This window comes from Tachysurus fulvidraco, chromosome 11, assembly GCF_022655615.1.
Source record: "Tachysurus fulvidraco isolate hzauxx_2018 chromosome 11, HZAU_PFXX_2.0, whole genome shotgun sequence".
NCBI classification, from domain to species: Eukaryota; Metazoa; Chordata; class Actinopteri; order Siluriformes; family Bagridae; genus Tachysurus; species Tachysurus fulvidraco.
The window spans coordinates 3,572,163-3,580,001 of record NC_062528.1 but is presented as its reverse complement, the minus strand read 5'-3'; the positions used below and the strand labels follow the sequence as shown (position 1 = coordinate 3,580,001).

Here is a 7,839-nt window from a genome sequence, read left to right as displayed (position 1 = left end):
CTGCAGGAAATTTGCCATCATTCTGTTTTAAATGTGTGTTTTTTTTTAAAGCAGGGTTTTATAGCTTTGAGAGAACGTGCTGCAAATATAAGATCGTTGAATGAATGATGTGCGGAAGCAACTGAAATCGTTGGATAAACCTCTGTTTTGCTGAGTGTGGGAAGATAATGTGACTTCAAATTGAAAAAAAAAAAAAAGCAATTGGAAACAAACCAAAACAAACCAAAACATAAGCAGATTCTTTGTGGCCACCATAATCAGAACATCCAGAGAAGGGAACAAGGGATTGTTTCTTTGTACTGTTTTTCATATCAAGTTTCCTGTACAGTATATGTTTGATTTATCGTGTAACGTTTTACATTACTGTTTTTTTCTCTATGTATACGTTTTTGTTTTTTGTTTGCTTATTTGCATGACACCTTCATTCACCTTTATTATCACCTGAGGAGACAATGACCAACCCCCAGTGGCTCCATCATGGTGGAATGCCAGTGGAGACGCAGTGGGGTGTGTGCGTGTGTGTGTGTGTGTGTGTGTGTGTGTGTGTGTGTGTGTGTGTGTGTGTGTGTGTGTGTTTAATACATTTGAAAAATTTGTGCATATCATTACAATTTAAATGCTCACGAATACATTTATTTATAGGGATGTGGTAGCCTCGTGGTTATGGTGCTGGACTACAGATCGGAAATCCCAGATCCACCAAGCTGCCACAGCTGGGCCCCTGAGCAAGGCTCTTAACCCTCAGTTGTGTAAAATGAGATTAAAATTTTAGTCGCTCTGGATAAGGACGTCTGCCAAATGCCACAAATGTAAATTCAGAAAGCTTATTGTGTCGCTTGGACTCCATGCAAAGCCCTAATTTTTATAGATAAAGCAGGATAACCTGATCAAGTCCCTGGTCAGCGTGCTGGTAACGTCACCGTTCGTGAAGCTGTAAGTAATCATAGGGTTCCTCACCATCATGAAACCCTGAGGCCATATAACACTGAACATCTTTTGACATTTCTGCGTTATCATCCAGATGTTTTGTTTGAAGTGATCATCAGCAAGCAGCGAATTCTCTCTGTTGTGGTTTGGGAAAATGTCAGCTTTCATAATGGTGTCCGGATGTGTGAGGGGTTCACATCATGCAGTAATTCTGAAATGTTTACCTTCCACTGTATAGATCTTTACTCATCCCAGTTGAAGAGATTTTCTCTGCATGGTGAGAGAATGGAAGGTCTCTGACCTGAACCCTTATATATACAGTAAAGACCAAAAGTTTGGACACCCCTTCTCATTCAAAGAGTTTTCTTTATTTTCATGACTATGGAAATTGTAGATTCACACTGAAGGCATCAAAACTATGAATTAACACGTGTGGAATTATATACGTACATAACAAAAAAGTGTGAAACAACTGAAAATATGTCATATTCTAGGTTCTTCAAAGTAGCCACCTTTTGCTTTGATTACTGCTTTGCACACTCTTGGCATTCTCTTGATGAGCTTCAAGAGGTCGTCATCTGAAATGGTCTTCCAGCAGTCTTGAAGGAGTTCCCAGAGATGTTTAGCACTTGTTGGCCCTTTTGCCTTCACTCTGAGGTCCAGCTCACCCCAAACCATCTCGATCGGGTTCAGGTCCGGTGACTGTGGAGGCCAGGTCATCTGGCGCAGCACCCCATCACTCTCCTTCATGGTCAAATAGCCCTTACACAGCCTGGAGGTGTGTTTGGGGTCATTGTCCTGTTGAAAAGGTGGTGTGTCCAAACTTTTGGAAGGTGTGTCCAAGCTTTTGGTCTGTACTGTGTAATAAATAAATAAATAAATAAATAAATAAATAAATAATATCATAATCATATATAATATAATCAAGCAAAATTTCTTACAAGCCTGCGGAGATGATCAGCATGAAGTAGCTGTCAAGGCTGGCTCGGGCTCATCAGAGGGTATTTCAGCTGTAGCCTGGAAAGGGACAACACTGTCTGTCTGTAAAGTGGATGAAGACCTTTGGACTCGGTACAAAGCCAATGCTGCAGCAGTACAAATCTTTCACTAATGGCTTTTTGGCAGACATTCCCTTATCCACAGTGACTTACATTTATCTCATTTAAACAACTGGGCCGCTGAGGGTTAAGGGCCTTGCTCAGGGGCCCAACAGTTGCAGCTTGGTGGAGTTGGGATTTGAACTCATGACCTTACAATCAGACGGCCAATGTCTTAACTACTTGATGTTGGACTACGGTATTTATAAAGTTAGAAAGTGTTGAATATAATAATATACTTTGTTGGGCCACTAATAATATATAGAAGTCCCCAGTGTCAGTAATCAAGAAATTCGAACAAGATCATTGATGATGATGATGATGATGGTGGTGGTGGTGGTGGTGGTTCACGTGTCTCAATGATTTCTAATTTATTTATTACTTAAAAAAATATTAATAATAATAATCTAACCAACATTTGAAATAATAATATGCATGTGTGTATCATGAAGGGGCGTGGCTAGTTCGATAAACATCTATAAACATCTATCAGCCTATATATAATTAACACATACCTACACTTAACTACCCAGAATGCACTAGTCATACGGACCAGACGCTAACTGTATACGGCAATAAAGTAATTAGTATGTGGCTCTGTGTAGAAAGTGGATTGAAGCATAACATCTGAACCCAGAGAATGAAGGAATAGAGCAGTGTGTGTGTATGTGTGTGTGTGTGAGTGTGTGTGTGTGTGTGTGTGTTATAGATAGTTTTGGTCTTTTTTTTTTTTACACCAATGTGTCTCACAGTTGCATCACCAGCTCTTGCCTTCATTTTCACTGCAGGTGTATGAAGGAATCACTGTTTTAGAAGTTTCCAGAACAATCCAGACAACAGATGTTCTGTAAATCCTGATTGGAGGACAAACTCAAGCTCCTCCCACATTGTGTAATTAACACAATCACCTGTTTCCTGTTTTCTTCTGATTCTCTGAGCTCAAAATACATTATGCAGGTTTAGCTCGGATTTTAGCACTGAATCCGAAACATGCTAGCTTTGCATCTGCTTTTTTCTATTCGTTCATTTTTTTGTTCATTGTTTTTATTTATTTCAATTAATTTTTTTAAGTTGGGAAAAAAATGATAGATTTTAATTTTAAGGAACAGCATGAGTTGCCATATTGAGAGAAAAAAAATGTGGGTTGCCATGTTGAAGGATTATATTTTAGACTTCACATGACTGGTTGCCATGTCAAGGCAAATCATGCCAGCATTTGGGGAAACAATGTTCATGTTTGGAAAATGTTAGACTGAAGGTAAATGTTGATGAAAACAGGGTTGCCAGGGTGAGTAGAAATAAGTGATGCATAAAAGTAGGTGTTGCATAAAAATTAGTAAGTCAAAATCCCATGCCTGGGTATTAATAAATTGGGTTGCCATGTAGGAAAATGCAATTAGGGTTGATATGTCAAAATATGGGTTGCTGTGTTGTGTTTAAATATGCAATATGCATTTTGGGAAATAATTCTTTAATAGAAGGACCTCTGTGTTATGTAACAGTGGGTTGCCATGGTTAGAAAAAATATTTCCTATGTTAGGGGAAAAAAAAACCTCGGACGCTCTGTGAAGAAAAAAAAAAATCTGGTTGCCATGTCAAAGAGATCGCCATGACATGCCAAGTAAATAAGTGGGGTGCCATTTCAGGTGGGTTGTTATTATTATTGGGTTCTTTTTCTTATGAGAAGTGGCTCTCCTTCTGTTCATGTTCATTTTCAATAGCTACATGTATCCCGAGCAGCACTGCAGTGGTCCTGGAGTCAATCCTGGCAACAAATGGATGCTACTCATGCCATGGAAAAGTGGGTTTCTATTTTAAAAAATGAATTTTAAGTTGGTCCCAGATCAAGCAAAAAAATGGGTTGCCACATTGGGTGATATAAATGTGTCCTGATTTCCTGGAAAATGCAGTAATATGTTGCAATGTTCAAATCCCCAACATACCAGACTTACAGTATCCATCCGAGCAACCTAGAGAACATCGATATTCAGCTCTGAAGATGGCATAAATGTCTGGTTCTGTGCTTGTCTGTTGTTTTTTGTGTGACACTAGTCAGTTGTGTGTTTCTGTTCACATTAGTCCTCATCTCTAAACATGTTTAGCAAACAAGAGCAACTTCCTTTACGATTTGTAAAACATTACAATGTGTTGCTTCTTAACAAGCTAGCGTTCGGACACAATACACGCACATACGGTGTGATAGTGATTCCATCTGACACTCTAGGATTTAATCTAATGCACATTCTTGTGAAACTTTGACAAATATGACACTGATTTGGAAAAAAACTTCCAAACAGGACGAAAGCAGATCCGCTGCATGTGTGCTAATTTGCTAGTGTGTCTGTCACATCTGCTCCAGTTTGCTGGGCTCTGGGCTTTAATGGCCACCACAGGCTGAGAACATTGTGTGAGTGTGTTGTGTTGTGTTGTTTGTGTAGGTGTTGCAGGATGTGCTGTAAGGCAAATTGGTTGAAAACTCACTTCCCGTTTGGGCAGCTATTCACTGTTTAGCACAGCTGGTAAAATGTCGGATTTTTTTTTTCTCATCTCACAGTTTTTTTCTCTTTCATTCTTGTTTCTTTAAATATTTCATCCATAGGATCCGCCATCACCTCCCGTGGTGATCCTGCTGCATTCGCCCCCTGCGGTTCCAGGCCCTGCGCCCTCCTGCAGCGATGTGCGTAATGCATTATTTTTTAAGACGAGCATCGATTCCTTTTTTATTCTGTGTAATATTTACTTCATGTACCTGTAAATGTGGGAGCTGAACACCAGTTAATTTAACACTAATACAAAATGTTACTTAACAGGTTCTAAACAGATCAGTAACACGTACGTTGTTTTATAATAGTAGTTAAAGGATATATTTTACTCTATATTAAAAAGCCTTTTCCATAGACACTGAAGCCACGCCTTCTTTACAGAAACTAACACCAAAGCCACACCTTCTGCACTGGGACCTACTCTAAAGCCACGCCTTCTTCGCTTACACTGACTCTAAAGCCACGCCTTCTTCACTTACACTGACTCTAAAGCCACACCTTCTTCACAGAGACTGACACCAAAGCCATGCCTTCTTCATTGACACTGACTCTAAAGCCATGACTTCTTCACTTACACTGACTCTAAATCCACGCCTTCTTCACTTGCACTACATCTAAAGCTATGACTTCTTCACTGAGACTGACTCTAAAGTCACACCTTCTTCACAGAGACTGACTCTAAAGCCACACCTTCTTCACAGAGACTGACAACAAAGCCATGCCTTCTTCATTGACACTGACTCTAAAACCATGCCTTCTTCACTGGGACTGACTCTAAAGCCATGCCTTCTTTACTGACACTGAATGTAAAGCCCCGCCATTTTCACTGACACTGACTCTAAAGCCATACCTTCTTCACTAACACTGACTCTAAAGCTTCTTCACTGGGACCTACTCTAAAGCCACGCTTCTTCACTGGGACCTACTCTAAAGCCATGCCTTCTTCACTGAGACTGACTCCAAAGCCACTCCTTCACCGATACTGACACTGAAGCTATGCCTTCTTCACTGACACTGACTTTAAAGCCACATCTATTTCACAGAGACTGTCTCCAAAGCCACGGCTTCTTCACTTACACTGACTCTAAACCCATGCCTTCTATACTGACACTGAATATAAAGCCATGACTTCTTGACAGAGACTGACTCTAAAGCCACACCTTCTTCACTTACACTGACTCTAAAGCCACGACTTCTTCACTTACACTGACTCTAAAGCCACACCTTCTTCACAGAGTCTGACACCAAAGCCACGCCTTCTTCACAGAGACTGACTCTAAATCCCCACCTTCTTCACAGAGACTGACACCAAAGCCATGCCTTCTTCATTGACACTGACACTAAAACCATGCCTTCTTCACTGGGACTGACTCTAAACCCACGCCTTCTTCACTGCCTAAAAGCCCTGCCTTATTCACTGATACTGACTCTAAAGCCCTACCTTCTTCACTGGGACTGAATATAAAGCCCCACCTTTTTCACTAGGACTGACTCTAAAGCCACACCTTCTTCACTAGGACTGACTCTAAAGCCACACCTTCCTCACTAGGACTGACTCTAAAGCCACGCCTTCTTCACTAGGACTGACTCTAAAGCCCTACCTTCTTCACTAGGACTGACTCTAAAGCCACACCTTCTTCACTAGGACTGACTCTAAAGCCACGCCTTCTTCACTAGGACTGACTCTAAAGCCACACCTTCTTCACTAGGACTGACTCTAAAGCCACACCTTCTTCACTAGGACTGACTCTAAAGCCACACCTTCTTCACTAGGACTGACTCTAAAGCCACGCCTTATTCACAGAGACTAACACAAAAAGTGTTTGAAATATACAAAGACACCGCCTTTTCTCGATCGCCGTTTGATGGCCACACCCCCTCGATTAGGACTGATGGAAACCAAAGCCACGCCTCCTTCATTGGCACTGAAAGTGGAACGGCCGGGTCTTCATCACTGAAACAGGCACAGATTCCGGAGCATTCCTGAGTAGTAATGGGCGATATATACGATATAAACGATACAAAATTGGCCTACGATAGAGATTTTAATTGTATTGCACTATCGCAATAATGCATGTTGATGACGCAATCTACCCGCGGAATTTAGAGCCACGAGCTGCAGCCGGCTGCAACGAATCATCATATTCGTCATCTTGAATAAACATGGCTGAAAGCGTCAGCGAAACAGAGGAGCTCGTGAAAAAGACCGGTGCAACATCTATTATTGGTTTGGATTTAAGCCGTCCGACGAGCAGCAGAAAAATATACTCTGTAGAGTGTGTGGGGCAAAAGTTCCAGCTAAGAGCGGTAACACGACTAATCTGTTCTTACCACCTCAAAACTAAACATGTCATTGAATACCACCAGCATTGCCAGGCAATGCAGCCAACCGCAAGATCCAGTACGAAGAACGCATGACAGTAAAAACAGGAACTGATCCAAACCTCAATCTAACAGTCATTTTCAAAAGGTACTCCTTATATTAGGAAGAGCTAACAGGCTAACGAGCTAACAGGCTAACACGCTAAAACCAGACAGTTTTTCCTGTGCTTTGCATATTTTGTGTCCTTTAAGAAAATAACTAAAACTACATTTGCACTTTTTACTGTATATATGGCCTGGCACTACTGTAAAGAAACTTTTATACTTTAAAAATTCTCTTAGTTGACGTATATGTTCCTTATACTGTAAGTATTTTATGTATATATTTTGTGCTTTCATTTAGCACTTTATAATGTTTTCATTTGAAGTATGTGCACTACACCTGGAAGAATTTTCTTTATTTAAAATAGCCATGCCTAATACTGGAAGTATATCCCTAATTCACAGTGTCCATTCCTTTATTAACAAGACACCAGTTTTAATTTCATTAGGAGAACAAAATGTTTAAAACCAAATGCGTTCCCTCGGCTGCAGGTTTGAAATATGCTTTTATTTAAAGTGTCTGTGCATTTACACAGAATAATTTTCTTTGCCTAATTAATATTGAAAGTATTTTCAGTACAGTGTATGTTCCTTAACTAAAAAGACACCAGTTTTTATGTTCTCTGCCACTTGGGTGGCATTTTAAGAACCAAGGACTTGAACTAAGTATAGTGCCTTTTAGAAGGAAAGACTTTTATTTATCTGCAACATTTTGTTGTATAATTACAGTTTTGCTTTTGCACAATAAATGTTCACAAAACGACATGTGTTTCTTTATTTCTTAAAAAAAAAAATACATTTAGCAGTTTGGCTTTCCTAAGGGTCTGTGTAACCTGTTCTGAAATGGT

General features: G+C 40.2%; 1 long non-coding RNA gene across 1 annotated transcript; it reads left to right on the top strand.

Moving 5' to 3' along the window:
* Positions 1-3,526: 3,526 nt before the first annotated feature.
* On the top strand, positions 3,527-7,591 carry LOC113637846. The gene is made up of 3 exons (XR_003439460.2): positions 3,527-3,825; positions 4,624-4,701; positions 4,949-7,591. It is a non-coding gene; the product is annotated as an uncharacterized LOC113637846 (long non-coding RNA).
* Positions 7,592-7,839: the final 248 nt, after the last annotated feature.